The sequence below is a fragment of the Eubalaena glacialis genome, chromosome 15 (assembly GCF_028564815.1).
Source record: "Eubalaena glacialis isolate mEubGla1 chromosome 15, mEubGla1.1.hap2.+ XY, whole genome shotgun sequence".
In the NCBI taxonomy this organism is placed as follows: Eukaryota; Metazoa; Chordata; class Mammalia; order Artiodactyla; family Balaenidae; genus Eubalaena; species Eubalaena glacialis.
In genome coordinates, this window is record NC_083730.1 from 87,609,502 (window position 1) to 87,624,724 (window position 15,223).

General features: G+C 41.9%; 1 protein-coding gene across 8 annotated transcripts in view; it reads left to right on the forward strand.

Annotated features, from left to right (window-relative positions):
* ZNF664 (zinc finger protein 664) overlaps positions 1 to 15,223 on the forward strand; it is a 34,342-nt gene that overhangs the window by 2,865 nt on the left and 16,254 nt on the right. For 2 of the 8 annotated variants that reach the window (XM_061169417.1, XM_061169415.1), the window contains exon 3: positions 12,503 to 12,599. The exons of 5 other annotated variants lie outside the window; for them this stretch is intronic. The gene's annotated coding sequence lies outside the window, so the exon portion shown is untranslated. The remainder of the gene's footprint in view (positions 1 to 12,502; positions 12,600 to 15,223) is intronic. One more of the 8 variants, XM_061169416.1, reaches the window with a different exon arrangement.

Genomic DNA, 15,223 nt, shown 5'->3' on the forward strand with positions numbered 1-15,223 from the left:
AAAAATAAGGCATAAAAATTAGTTGCCTGTGAATAAAGTGTCAGCAACTTGAACACTACATAAAACTCTCATAATATGTAAACAGAACTTACTTTCTAGTGATGTAAATTTGTGTATGTGTTTTTCTGAAGCAGCAGCAGATTCAGGTTAGTTTTTATGTCCTTTGAGTAAAATGGTTTCTTACGGAGTTTGCAGGCAGTATCCAGAGTTTTAACAGTAAATATTTATTGAATAATGTGATGGGTATCGTTTTAAGATGTAAGAGATACCATCAGGGGCTTTGTAGGTGTTTTTCTTTCATTCATACATGCATGAATGTTTGTAGTGTGGCCAGCAAAATCAACTTGACCCTTTTCTCTTGTAATTGATCTATGGGGGGAGAGGAGATCAGAAATTAAATACAATCACGCAGCTGCATGTAAAATCATAAACTGATATCTGCTATGAAAGTGAAGTAGCATTGGCTATGAGAGAGTATAAAAAGGGGACCAAATTTTAGATTGCAGAAAGAGGGCCCAGGAAAGACTTTTTTGCAAAAATAAGATTTGAGCTGAGATCTGAAGGGTGAGTAGGCGTCAGTGTAGAATGAGATGGGGGATAATTTTCCAGGCAGGGGAACAGCCTGTAGGAAGGCCCAGAAGGGGGGAAGCTTTGCCCATTCCAGGAACTGAAAGAATGACGTGTGGATAGATTATGGTGGGTGAGGGGCAAGTGTGGCTAGGCAGGGGCCAGATCGTGTAGGGTCTTGTAGGGCAGGTTAAGGATGTTTTATTTCACCCTGAGTGAAATGGGAAACCATTACAAGGGTTCGGTTTTAAGTAGGGGAGTGACGTAATCAGATTTGCATGTTTAAACAACCACTCCAGCAGCTGCATGCAGAATGTAGGGGTGGAGAGTCGAAGTGGGGGAGACCAGGTAGGCCATTTCAGAGGCCTTTCTAGAAGAGAGGTGGTCTTTCCCTTCCAATTCACCTTGACTTCAAACTACCAGCTAAACTAAGGTCAAGATAGGTATTTGATTTTAAAAATAAATAATTGATTTTAAAAATAAATAATTCTTTATTTCTAAAAAGTAGGCATAAAAATGCACCTTTTTTATGCGAAAGGCACACATATGTTAAACTAATTATTCATACTATGCTTAACAGAAAAGTATCAAGAGTCAAATTAAAATTTGGGATATTTAACATGTTTTTGGTAAGTTTTGTCAAAGCAGGAATACATGAAATAAGACTGAGGTGAGGCTCTAAAATGAAAAGAAGGGAAATATTTGTAGATGCTATTGGCTTAAAAAAATGAGAATAACAGAAAAAACATTAGACAAAAAAATCGAGAAAGTGACTGGGCGCACGATGTGTATATAAAATTCATAGCTTTCTGAATACTAAAAATAACCTGGCAGAAACTAAATGGAAAAACAACCAAAACAGCAGGCTCTGTTCACAATGCAACAAAAAACAAGAAACAGGTAAGCACAGCCTCATCGAAACAAGTGCGGTCTGCCTGGAGGAGACCAGAAAATATCCTGAAAGATAAGACAGAATGTCTTAAACAGAAGGACAGGCTGTATTCCTGGATGTGATGTTTAAACGTTATAGAGGTGCCCTTTTTTGGGTGAACTGGACAGAATAGTGAGTAATGAGGTGGGACAAACCCTATCTGATTGTTTAAACATATTGTAGAATCATGTTTGTTCTGTACAGGTCACTGGAACCTATTCAGCACCCCAGAGATAAACTGTATATGGGAATGTAATAAATGACAAACCATCATGAATGCCCTTCAAATCAGGAAGAAGATATGGAAGTAAATATTAAACATCTGGAAAAAGGAGTTATGCACGCTGAGGTGGACAGAGCACAGGCTTTGCAGTCAGACAGACTTGAACTGGATTATTTTAAGTGAGGAAAATAATACCCACCGTGCAGCTGTTGTGACAGAGAGAGATACAGGTCTTCGCACCTATGGGGCCCTCAAATCTGTTGCTAGTTAAAATCAATGTATTAGACTATGTACACATTTAAAACTTCTTTAAGAAGAAAGAGAAAACAAAACCCTAGGATCAAAAACTAAACCAAAAGTAGGAAAATATTTATGACAAATATAAGTGAAGAGTTAATATCTTCAACATGCAAAGAACTCACACAAATCAATGAGGAAAATCATGAAAATCCACACGTGGTTGCAGGATGTGGATAGATAGTTCACTGGATAGAAATATATTTTGTTCAACGTTTGGAAAGATGTGTAATCTCACTCATAATCAAATAATTGGTAATTACTCCTATAGAAAAGAAATTCTTTTCTCAGTAGCAACAAAACCAGAACACATTTAAGAGTAAAACACAAATGTACAAGAGCTTTATGAAAAAAGTAAAAACCTTTACCTGAAGAATTTAAAAGCTAACCTAAATAAATGGGCAGACATTACATGTTTCCGGAAGGGACGGCATCTTTGTAAAGATTGCAATACTCTACAAATTAAACTGTAACTTCAGTGTTATTCCAGTTGAAATCCCAGTGAGACTTATTTTTGGACACTTGATAAATTGCTTCTAAAATTTGTCCAGAGGACTGAATGTGCTAGAGTGGCCAAGAAATTGTTCAAGCGGAAAAATAGTGATGAACGATTTGCTATGCCAGATATCAAAACATACTGTAATGGTACAGTAATGTAAATGGTGAGCACAAGAATAGACAAGTTGGTACATGGAACAAAGTAGAATCCAGTAACAGACCCATATATATATACATATATATATATATATAGGAATTTATTATATAATAAAGTTGGTATTTTGAAACAGTTGGGCAGTGGTTGTTTGATGCATTGTATAGGGAAAAATGACTATTTGGAAAGAAAGATTCTACTTCCCCATATTCAAAAACGACTTTTATTTGAATTAAAGAACTAACTCAAAGACAAAAACACCTATAAAAGTGCTAGAAGAAAATATAAGAGAATTTATTATGTTGGAGGATGTATTATGTTGGGAAAAATGTTTCTGGGGTAGACCATTTCGGTAAGACCAAGGCCCAAAATCATAAAAGAATGATAAGTTGGAACATCATCAAAGCTGATATTTCTGTGTGACAAAAAAACATCACAAGGTGACAGACTGGGGAAAAAGTTTTGGTAACATGTATAAACAAAGGATAATAGAATTGACACAATTAAGAAATGAATGGAGGATATGAATAGTTCTGAGAGAAATGAAAATATCAAAGCAATGACGGGAAATTCAACCTCACTTGTGATTAGGGGAATGGAAATTAAAACAGTGAGTTTTTTTTTTTTGGGGGGGTGGCTCTCAGGCTAAAATTTAAAAGCTGCCCAAGGATGTAGAGAAAAAGGTACCTCGTATATTCTTGGGAACATAAAATTGGTTCGACCTTTCCAGATGACAGTTTGCTCAAACCTGTCAAAATTTTAAAAACACCCATATGCTTTCATCTAGCAGATACACTTCAAGGAATTGATGATATTCTAATAAGAAGATACAAGTTAGTTTGAAGTTTGTCGCAGCATCACTTAGAATGAGGAAAAGCTGAAGATGAACACAAAAAATTTGGTGCCTGTACACTATGGAATGTTATGTAGCTTTTTAAAAGAGAGGTAGATTTGTATGTATTGACATAGCCTGGATAGATGTCTAGAATATATTTTTGAGCAGGTTTAATTCCTTTTTTTTGTAAGATACAAAACAAAATTGTGTGGTTGTGTGTGTGTGTGCTGAATAAAAATAGAGACAGATCTAGAAAGATATGTGACTACTTCTGAGGGGAAGAGAATAGGGGAGACTGAATTTTTATTTCTGGGACTGATTTTATATTTATTTCACAATGTTTTGGATTGTTGCAGTTTTTTTTTTTTTTTTACAATGAGCATTTACTTTGTAATGAAGATTTTATAATTTCTCACTTAATAAAGGCCTAAATTTAGACTAAAAAATTTTTAAGACCTAGGACTTAGGAGGATGTAGCAAAAATGTCACACTCTTATGTTACATTAGACATATGTATCAAGAGCCTTAAAAGTAATCATATTCCTTGATGTAGCAACCACCTAGGAGCCATCAAAGGAATGTTTTTAAATACAGAGAGGCTTTACTTAGAAAAGATATGTATTGTGGAATTATTTTTAAGGGTGCATTTCCTATAACTTTAAGGGTTAAGTTATGGAACATCCACTGGATAATATATTACTGGCCGTTAAAATATTTATGAAGAAAATGTATTAAAGTGCTTATGACAATGTTGAAGGAAAATCAGGATGTAGAATTGCGTACGTGATATGATTAAAACTCTTAGTTAAACAGAAGTCCCAACAACCCTCCACAAAAACCTATGATGGAAAAATGTCTAGAAGAAATTAAATGAAAATCTTAAAAGTTGTGGATTTTGGGTAGTAGGATGTTGGATGATTTAAACATTTTTGCTTTTTTTATTTTCCAGGATTATATGTTATTACATCTATAATTTGTTATTTCATTTATTTTGGAACATTTACTTTTAAAAAGTACATCATATCCAGAACATGTGTTAGCTGCATGGTTAATAGATATGTACCCTTTAAAAAAATAGATCTGTCTTATATATTAAAGTGTCCTCTAAAATGTTCTCTAAAAACTAATATCTAAACATTTTTTGAGTGATACATTTGGAGTAAGTGAATGAATTTTGTCGCTTCCAACTTTTGGAGGAAAATTGCTTCTTAACAATATGCAGAATAAAAATAGTTCTCATTTCTTGTAACTGTAGAATAAATGCAGAAACCTAAAACATGGGCCGTGGAATTTCCTAGTTTGACTCTTGTTAACTCTTTGTGTTCCTAACACACAGATCCAGTCACAGAGCAAGTTGCGTTTAACTGAGTCGGGATGAGTAGGACTTAGCCAGCTGGACCCAGGGCAGAAGCACTGAGAGCCTGATTATTATGCAGGGCCTGCAAGTGACTCGGCAGAGTGGAGCTCAGGGTACCTCGGGGTATGCAGTGTAGGTGAGGCTGAAGGGGTTCCCCTAGAGGCATGTGCATTTGTCCCCTTGCCAGGGGTTAACTGTGGACCTGTGGTAGGTTCTGTGGACGTGAAGTGGCATGTGGCTTAGTGGAGGACAAAGCCGAGGAAGTGTGATAGTGGAGAGAACGCTGCGGACGTGGAAGGGCTCTGGGGGCCGAGGAAGTGGGATAGTGGAGAGAACGTTGCGGACGTGGAAGGGCTCTGGGGGCCGAGGAAGTGGGATAGTGTAGAGAACGCTGCGGATGCGGAAGGGCTCTGGGGGCACGTAAGAAGGTATCCTACATGATCCAGATTTGAGGGTAGGGGTGCAAGTCAGGGGAGGCTTTCTAGAGAAGGTGAGCCCCGAAGGTAAATGGCGGGAACAGCAAGTGTGAGGGCCCAGAGTTCAAAGGAGCGTTGGGGGGTGCGGCGGGGAGTGGTTGAGGCCTAGGAGCAGACAAAACCTGGCAAGTCTGAAGAAGTTTGGTTTGGCTGGAGCTAGAATTGGAGTGGGCAGCTGTGAGAGATGAACCAGGAGAGGTAAATAGTAGCTAACACTGATCAGAGTTTAAAAGCCTGGGACTTCTCTGGCGGTCCAGTGGTTAAGACTCTGCGCTCCCAATGCAGGGGGCACGGGTTCGATCCCTGATCGGGGAACTAAGATCCCGCATGCCGCATGGCCAAAAACAAAGAAACAAAAAAAATATATATGCCATATGAATAAATTTGGAAATTACACTGAGAATTAATGGAACCCATTGAAAAACTTTAAGCAGGGTAATAAACAATCCATTTTGCATTTTAGGAAGATTACATTACAGTGGATAATGGATTAGAGGAAGGCAAGCCTGGAGGCTTTGTAGTGTTCCAGGGGAAGACGGTGGCCTGAATGACAGCTGAATGTAGGTGAGGTGGGTGGATAAATTCAGGAGGAATTGAGGAGATAGAGTGACAGAACTTCGTGAGTGGGAGGAGGGTTGATGGTAACCAGGTTTCTGACTTAGGCAATTGAGAGACTAGTGGACCCATTTACTATAGTTGAGAACAGAGTTGGCTTTGGTGAAGAGATGACAGATTGAGTTTTGGACGTGCTGAGTGTATAGGGCTTGTAGGACATGTAGGATCTTCCTGAGAGAATTTGTAAAGAATGATTTTATGATGCAGATACATGCTTTGTTATATGAATGACTGGGTGCTGTGCATAAATCCATTATTAAAAAATCAGTGTTTCTGTGTGGTAAATTTTTCTTGGAATATAATTACACATCTATATATTGTTTAAGATTGGGGTATCTGTCTAGCTTAGACTGGACTGTTGATGTCTTTTATATGGAGTTAAGACTGCATGACCCTGTCTTTGGGTAATACTGTGATTGCCTTTTGGGCTAGACTCTGACTCTTTGAGCAGGTGGTGGTCCTATAGTCAGTCATCCTGTTGTCAGTACTGCTGAATAATTGGAGCGATTTCTATTGATGTTTCCAAACTGGTCGTTCCACACAGAGGTGGGCCAGGACGTAGGCAGAGGGATGCCCTAGGTCTGCATCCATCCGCAGGTGCCCACCTGGCCATTAGAAGTTGTCCTAGTCAATTTGGGCTGCTATGACAAAATACCATAGACTGGGTGGCTACAACAACAAATATTTATTTTTCACAGTTCTGGAGGCTGGGAAGTCCAAGATCAAGGTGCCAGTAAATTGAGTGTCTGATGAGGTCCTGCTTCCTGGTTCATAGATGCCATCTTCTCGCTGTGTCCTCACGTGGCAGAGGGGTGAGGGAGTTCTCTGGGGTCTCTTTTATAAGGACACTCATCCCATCATGAGGGCTCCACCCACATGACCTAATCACCTCCTAAAGGCCCCACCTCCTAACACCATCACACTGGAGTTAGGGGACACAAACATTCAGGCTGTAGCAGAAGTATAGATAGAGGTTGGAGAATCATTCACAGTGTCCTCACCACACAGCTGCCATGGAAACCGTGGATGGGTGAGATTGTGTAGACCAGAGTGAGGAGGAGCCCAGAGCAAGCTGGGGCATGATCCATCAAGGAAAAAGTAGGGGAGACCTTTAAATTCTCAAAAGAATTCATTAGAGAGGAGGAGGATGTCTTAGAGAACATTTGGTTAAAAGAAAGAAAATGCATTTGAAATGGCTTAAGTGAAGGGGGATTTCTGAGGAGGCTACCATGGCATACAAGGCTGTTCCTTGGCTGAGACCCAGTGGTGGCTGGAACGTCGACAGGAATCAGTGCAGCTGCTCTCTCTGCCGTTGTCCCTCCTGAGTCACGGTCCCTGCCAGTTCACTTTATAGACCCAGACTTTCCACCTCCTGAGTCTAAACTCTCAGGGAAGAGCATCTGATTGGTTCAGCCCAGCTGATTGGGTTCACTGTTGCAGGGCCTACAGGGGCAGATTCGCCAGGCAGTGAGTGCAGAGGAGGGGCTCAGGAGAGGGCGGTTCCTGGCAGCTGAGGAGGAAGTTCCCAGAACTGGCAGGGGCAGTAGTTTTAAATGTTCACAGATGTGATAAAGGGATAAGGAGTGAAACTAGATTGGGCAAATCAAAGTGTTTAGTTTAAGTTTAAAGAATTACCACAGCTAATCCAAATTGGGAGAACTGCAAGATGGATAACCAGTGGCTATGGTGGATACTCATTTGGACAGAAGTTGGAAGAAGGGAGATTTTCAGAAAAATGAAGTTTAACTTTGACGTTATCAGAAGAATTCAAAGTTTGATTTTAAAAAGCAGTCATTTGTGTTGCTAATATGAAAGCATTTCTACAGCTTTATTCTAACTCTAGAATATGCATTGTCTCTTGTGTCACCTGCTATAAGAAATTCAGTAAAGCTATTCTAGAGCTCATTTATTTTTCATAACCTGCAAGTTCATAAAATAATCATAGCTTATTTCCACATCTTATTTTGCAGCGCCTTCCGCAGTATTGTGACAAATCTTGTGAGGAAGCCCTTATTAAATCCAGAGCAAACGTCTGTCCCAGAGAGGTTAGGTAAATGATAAAACAATTCATTTGCCTCTTAGGTAAATGATAAAACAATTCATAGAAATAATCTGAACCCCTTTCCTTCAGAGTAAACCCCATTATGTCCCTCTGGCTTTCAAAATTATTTTTAGATGTGCGTGTCAAACGTGTAGGATTAAGCTTGATAGGATTTAAGAATATTTCAGTGATTCAAAATACTTGGCATCGGCCAGCAAACATAAGTCAGGTTTTTAGTTAACCAATATGCAGTAACATTACTTTATCTCTATATTATGCTAGGATTAGGACCTTGTGATAAGCCCCCAGACTCACAATTAGGATCAGGGAACCTGCAGAAAGCAGGTGGTACAGATCTTCATGCTGCGTAGCAACGAGTTAGAGGTAGTAATCCACTGTGAAATTCGTTTCAGGTTCTAATGCTGTCGTGTAAATGGCCGTGAAGATTTCTGAGCAAGTGTTTGAGCGCCCTCTGGAGGCACTCTGCACGGTTAAAACACAGCTCCTACAAAAGGTTCTCTTGAACAGCCCGCGTTGAGAGCGTGTGGACTGGATGGCTGGCCTGGGGTGGGGGGGTGTAAGTGGGGGGCAGCGAGAGCCCAGCTGGAACCCTCGGGAGTACTGGCGATTCGGGAGGGGCAGGAGTCTCCAGCAGGCTGAGAAGAAGACCGTACGTGGTGAGAATGGAGTCACAGAAGGCAGTGTCCTGCGAGAGGAAGAACGCGCCGGGAGGAACTTTAGTGGCGTAGTGATGGGTGGAGGAGTAAGTAGGAAGTGAAGCGATAGAAGTCGGGACAATAAGTCTTGAAGAAGCCTGGGTGGGGAAATGGAGAGAGAACATGGCAGCTAGAGAAGGCATAGGATTGAATACTGGTTTTCCTTAAGACGGAAGAGGCTTTGCGTTGGTTTAAATGCTGAGAGGAGAAAATAAGCAGAGATCAGATGAAATGGAAAGATGTGTAGGGTGGGGAGGGGGAGAGAGTTGGATTTAAAGCTCCCAGCCTGGGAGACTTGTTGGGGGAAGATGTTGCCTTTTATAGGGACTTTATATGGCAAATTAGTGATTTTCAGTTCATTGTGGGGTGATAGGGAAATATTCCTGTTATGAGAGAATGTGGAATTGTCATCATGGAAATGGTTCTCATTCAAGCCAAGCAGGTGGTTGAGCTAAAAAAAAATGGAGTCAGGATGTACCTTTAGCGGACACTTGTGTTTAGAAAGAAGGAATGAAAGAAATGGTCAATGCCTTCAGCAAGGCCTGAGGAGAGGTGAGAAAGTGCAGGGAACTGGGGACGGAGGAGACGCGTGTAAACTAGAGTCAAAGAGTGAAACAGGAGCAAGGGTCTGGTCTTGAGCTCTGACGAGGAGGGGAATGGTTTTGTTTGTTTGGTTTGGTTTTTTCTGTTGTGTTTGGCTGCACCACACAGCTTGCAGGATCTTAGTTCCCTGACAAAGGATTGGACCCCGGGCCCTCGGCAATGAAAGCCCGGAGTGTCTTAACCACTGGACTGCCAGGGAACTCCCAGGGAACAGTTTTGCAGAAGAGGCGTCATGGGGGTGGGGTATAGAAGGGGGAGTGGGTGTACAGGGGGGCAGGACCAGGAAGTGTGGAGGTGTGCGGGGAAGGCCAGCAGAGAAGGTGGGGAGAGGGCAGTGGCCGTAGCTGGAGCAGACGGTGAGCTTCTCTGTGCTCACCCAGTGAGAGCCCTAATCAGTGACTGTGGAAAGAGAATTATATTTGCCTTTCTGCTTTTTTACAGGTATAAGATTTAAATCTCGTATAACTTCTGAACTACCTCCTATTTTTCTCAGATTAAGAATCTGGCCAAATGGGAGAGAATGTTTGGATCTGTTCCTGACATTCGTGGGGACTCTTGCACAAGGAGACAGTAAATATGACCAATTTTTGATTTATTTTTCTGACAGATGTCCTTCAAACATACAGGACCATTTGTAGCCTAAATAACATGTTTTCCCTTCTTTTTGGTAAAACTAATAGGATGGCTAGTAGAAGTTGTTTGGCTTCATTTTTGTAAAATATTACATTAAGAAAAAATAATAGACTCCTAATTCAGGAGTACCAAAATTACAGTATGTTTAAATTTGGGAGGTGAGGGTTGATTTCTAACTTCAGACTGCTCAGTTTTGAATAGTAAGGCATAATATTTAAGTGTAAACTTCTGCAAAGGGCAGGGTGGGCAGGTTCCAGCTTACACCCAAGCATGTCTCCTTCCGCGGGACTGGTTTGCAGTCCTTAGAAGGCCTCAGCGCTCTTATCTTCGGCGGCCTTTACCATGTCACATATCAAACGTATTAAAAAAATGTACCCACATCCCACATGAAATTAGCTTATACAAAACTGTGAGTTAAGCTTCATTTGACTAGTTGTAGACATTAAACATTTATTAACTTTGATTTTATGATTTTCTTTTCATATTTTACAGCCAATAAATATTTTTTTTCAGGTCTCAAACATTTTCGTAGGCCATTGAGATGCTCATAAGCCCTAGGGCCTGTGCCGAAGGAGCCTAGGGGATGAGACTCCCCTGTTCTTTCTGTTGGGATGTCTAGGCACGTCTGGCTGGGGTGGACTTGCCAGGAATCTGTTTGTTGGAGGCACCGAGCTGCCTCATGGGAAAACTCCATCCTCAGGGAAGCTGAAGTAACTGTTTTAGTTAGCGATTTTCTGTTGCAAGGAGCAGAGATCCATTCCATTTTAGGAAACGGGATATGGCGTAAGGATGCGCCTGGACCAGAAAACTGTCGTTAACTAAGGCAGCTCAGAGACAAGCAGTCTTTCCTATCGACAGTGGGGTCTCAAGGCAGCTGTCTTTCCTTTGTGTCTTTTTCCTCTTGCTGCCATCTGGTGTTTTCTTTTTTCCTATCCCATCTGTCTTTTCTCTACCTTACTTAGAGATTCTACTTCCTCATGACTTTGGTTTGCTGTGATTGCTCATGACCGCTCCAGTTCCTTTGTACATAGTAACCTTTCAGCTTCATCTCTCCTGGCTAATCACCTCATTTTCAATATTGTTTAGATTCCTGAGAGAGAGAGATTGGGAATACAACTTTGTTGCAGCTTTTACTGTTATTCCAGGCCACAGCAGAGGTCACTGTTAAGCTCATGGGTCAGGTGTCTGCACTTAGTCTAAGACGCTGTGGTGAGGTGAGATGGAGTGGTTATATGGTCTCCAGCAGCTGGGCCTATCCTTAAAGCTGAGGCCGTTCCCATTTGCAGGATTTGCAGGCACCATGATTGGCATGTGTAATTCAGCAAGGAAGAAAAAACCTGGCCCCCTCTCAAAACCATTTGAAATTCCTGCCCTTTAAAGTATATCCTATTAACAACCTTCATTCTGAGTCAACCCTTTGTTCCCATTTTAGAAACTAAAATCCCTAAATATATTGAAAGCATTTTCATTTTTCCTTTTCCTCCCCATTTGATTCAGTCTCAGATGTTGCAGGGTCACTCAGGGCAGTCTGTAGGATTCCATTTCTCATGTTAGTGGTTTCTGCTGAAATGATAGAGCTGCTTCAGATAGCTGTTAGCAGAGTTGGCTAACTCCAATCTCATATCATTTGCATGTTTCCTTCCCCCCAGATTTCTGGGGAGCTATATAGACATATAGTAACTTAGCACCGTCCCTAGATTCCCCAAATTTAGGAGAATGTTGCATCCTAATGTTAACATGGCAGCAGTTTGATCCCTAACTCCCTTAATGTGTTATCACTTCCCAAGGAAAAGTGATGTTCCCCGAACTTTAAAATAGATCTTGGAATCTATACCCAAACTACTCTTAGCAGTTTTAGAATATAGCAGAGAGGGGAGGAAGTAGATGGAATAAATAAAATAATGATAATGATAGCTAATCTTCGTTGAGCCCTTAACATTTTTTAGGCACTATTTTAAATACTTGTCATGCGTTAATTTATTTAACCCTTAAACTACCTTATAATGTTACCTTTCAAGGTCAGGTGCCTTTTATTATCTCCATTAACCGCACTCTTAACCTCTTAGGTGAAGGTTGCACAGCTAGCGTATGGTAAAACCAGGATATGAACTCGTTCAACCTGCCTCTAGTCTCTGCTCCTTCAGCAGCCTCTCACCTGGAAAATAAGTGAGAAAAACAGTATTGATTTTAGACTCTCTAGGGTTCCAGCCAATCCGAGTCAGTTACTCAGTATCCAGTGTGAACCTAAAACTCAGTTTGGATAAAGTTCCTATCAAGAGGCTACTTATGATACTAGAATTCCTATATCTTGGAGGGAAGTTGTGCAGGCTTGCCTGGAATTTCCTTTCTAGAGTTTCTCAGGCTTTCTCATCCTCTCTTTGGCCCTACAGGCCTTGAATTCCATATTTTTATATAAATCCTAAATATAAGTGGGTCTACCTATCTTCTGAGCTGGGACCCTACATTTATAATAGTCAGTTCTTCGAAAAACTTTGTGATCCTAAATTCTCCATAATACAAACCTTCTACTTTTCTCTCTGCATGTTTCTAACCCAGCAGGATCCCGAGGCTTTTGTTGCCCTTCAGCCACTGTGGGCCCTGCCTCTGCCTCTTCTTCTGGAATGTCTTGGGGGTTTTGACTTCTGTTACTGTGGTAAGTGATCCCCTTGTTTGACCGTTTTCCTCCATGGAGAATCGCCCTCAACTATTTCTAAACCGAAACTGTCTCTGGAGTTTTTTCTAAGCATGTTCCCTTTTGGACTCAGTGAGGAAGAAAGTCTCCCTATCTCATGATTTTTCTTAAGCGCTTGCCTCTCTCTGGCTTTGAGGTCTCTAGCCCTTAGACAACTTTCCTTAACTCTGAAGACAGCAGAAGCATCTTTGTCCCATCTGGAGTTCCTCTTTGTACCTCTGGAGTTCGATTTTCTTAATTTCATGTAAGCCATTGGTTATTAAATCTTCACTCTCTCTCTTCCATTTTCCTTTGCTGTCCTGAAGGCCTTCTGGACCAGAAACCTACTTTTTAGACTGATGCCCTCCTGGTTTTCTTTCCCATTGGTCCTGTCTTCACAACTTGTTTTTAAGCTGAGTTTGTTACTCCATAAGTTTCTGGTGTTTTCTTCCAAAGTCTGAACAGCAGCTTTCTCCTTAAATATGAGTTCCTGAAAGTCTTCTTACCGGGGACTCTGTTACATCAGTCTGTGCAGACACGATTCTGAGAGCAGCATGTTTCCAGCACAAGCATTTTTTTCCTTCATTTTCTTTTGAGCCTTTGGATTTGTGATCATTTTTTAATAATTTTTTTTTCCTTCAGCTTGACTCAAGAAGACAACATATATTTTACATAGAACAGGTATTTGTTCCTCTTTATTTGGTCATTGCTGAAATCCAAAATACTCCAGTTGAACCCGCAGTCTGGATCGCTGTGGTTCACGTTCAGGATAAAACTTTACATCCTTGCCACGCAGAGCTGGGCAGCAAGAGGAAGGAGAGCCCTGTCTCAGTGGTTGTTGGCCTGGGGCATGTGGCTTCTCATCTTTTCCCCTCACTGCCAGAGGCTGAGTTCTCAGCTCTGGGCCTCTCCCTGCCCTGACTTCACGTCCCTCCTGCACGAGGAGAACTGACTCAGTGAGATAAAGGACGTTTCAGTGGCCTCTGTCCTAGTGGGTGTAGTTACTGCGCACAGTGAGAAGGTTAAGCCTGTGGGGAGGTGTGGTGTCTTTCTCTTTCCTGACTCTGCTTGGCAGGGTGGGAAGGCTGGGGCTGCTCCTGACCAGCCCAGGGGAAGAGAGGCTGCTCTCCTCTCTTCCTCCGGGTGCTGGATTGACTTCCAGGCCACGGCCCTGTCTGGAAGCCTGGGCGAGTCTACCTGTGGGCATGGCAGCAAATGATCTTTCTCTCTTCTCTGTCCCTTTCTGGCTTCATTCTCTCTGGTGCTGACTTGGGTCCCCTCAGCCAGCCTCCTTTATTATGAGTAGTAAGACTTGAGATACAGGCCTAGTAGTTCATGAATTCCTGTTCTGCCCATAATTACTTTGGTCTCAAGCTCAAGGTTACCACTAACAGAGGGAAAAGGAGTTCTCCATGTGATCTAGCCCCGCTGTGGAATGCTGCATCAGGAATGGGGTTCACAGACCTAGCTAATGATGAAGTATTCATGTGTTTTGTATTTCTGGTTCAGTCCTATGCACATTTCTGCCTAGAGTTCCTGGAGGTGAGGAGTGTTCGCTGAGACCACTGGCCACATTTGTTAGTAGTCTTTAATAGCGTACGTTTCCAAAATGCCACTGATCACCCTCAGGTGCTAGTCCTACCAAGTCAAAAGCCTGAACGCTGAAGTTCTGCACTGTTTTTTATAACCATTCCCTGGCTCTTTTTGAGAGTAGGGTGGTGATGCATTTCTATCCATGCTAATCCTGAATTCTGATGGCCATAGCTTATGCAGTTGTAGGATTATGGTTATCTCTGGATGGCTGTAGGAAGTTAGCTGCTCTCGCTCGTGCTTCCTGAGCGAGCCTGCTCCACAGATCTGTCACGCCCATACGTACTTACCTTGGTTTGCCAAACAGAACAAGTTACAAGTTGTGACCCAGGTATAAAAATAGCCAGAATCTGAGATATTTAAAGTAGTCAAATTCATAGAAACAAAGCAGAATGGAAGGGGGAGTTGTTCAGTGGGTACAGAGTTTCAGTTTTGCAAGGTGAAAAAGTTCTGGAGAGGTTTCACAATAATGTGCACATCACATACTTAACACTACTGAACTCTACACTGAAAAATGGCTAAGACGGTACATTTTATTATGTATTTTTAACCACAATTTAAAAAATGCATTAAAAAAACAGAATCCCAAATCTCTAATTTTCTGACCTGCCAACTGTTGTTATACTCCCAATCCCAGCGTCCCTGGGGACAGTCCTGTTAAAAATCCACTTTTCATTTCTGTCGCGGTCTCCTGGGCCCAGTCTGTGTGTATCCTTCCTTTAGCTGGCCAGGCCCTGTGTGACCTTCAGGTATTTCCTTTGCTTCTCCCTGAGGGTGGCTTGAGCTTTCTAGTCTCTGGTCCTTTTTTGGATTTTGTCCAAAATCCGAACATGGATTTTGTCCCTGTAGGTCTTACTCTTCCAGCAGTACGAGGAGGAATCAAGTCTGATAAATGAGAGTCATTCTCGCTGCGCATTAGAGCTCCTCTGACCTGAGCCTGCTGTGCTTGCTCTCCCGGCCCGGCCCTGCCCCGGCCCGGCCCGGCCCCTGCCCAGCTGCTGCGGGCCTTGGAGCAG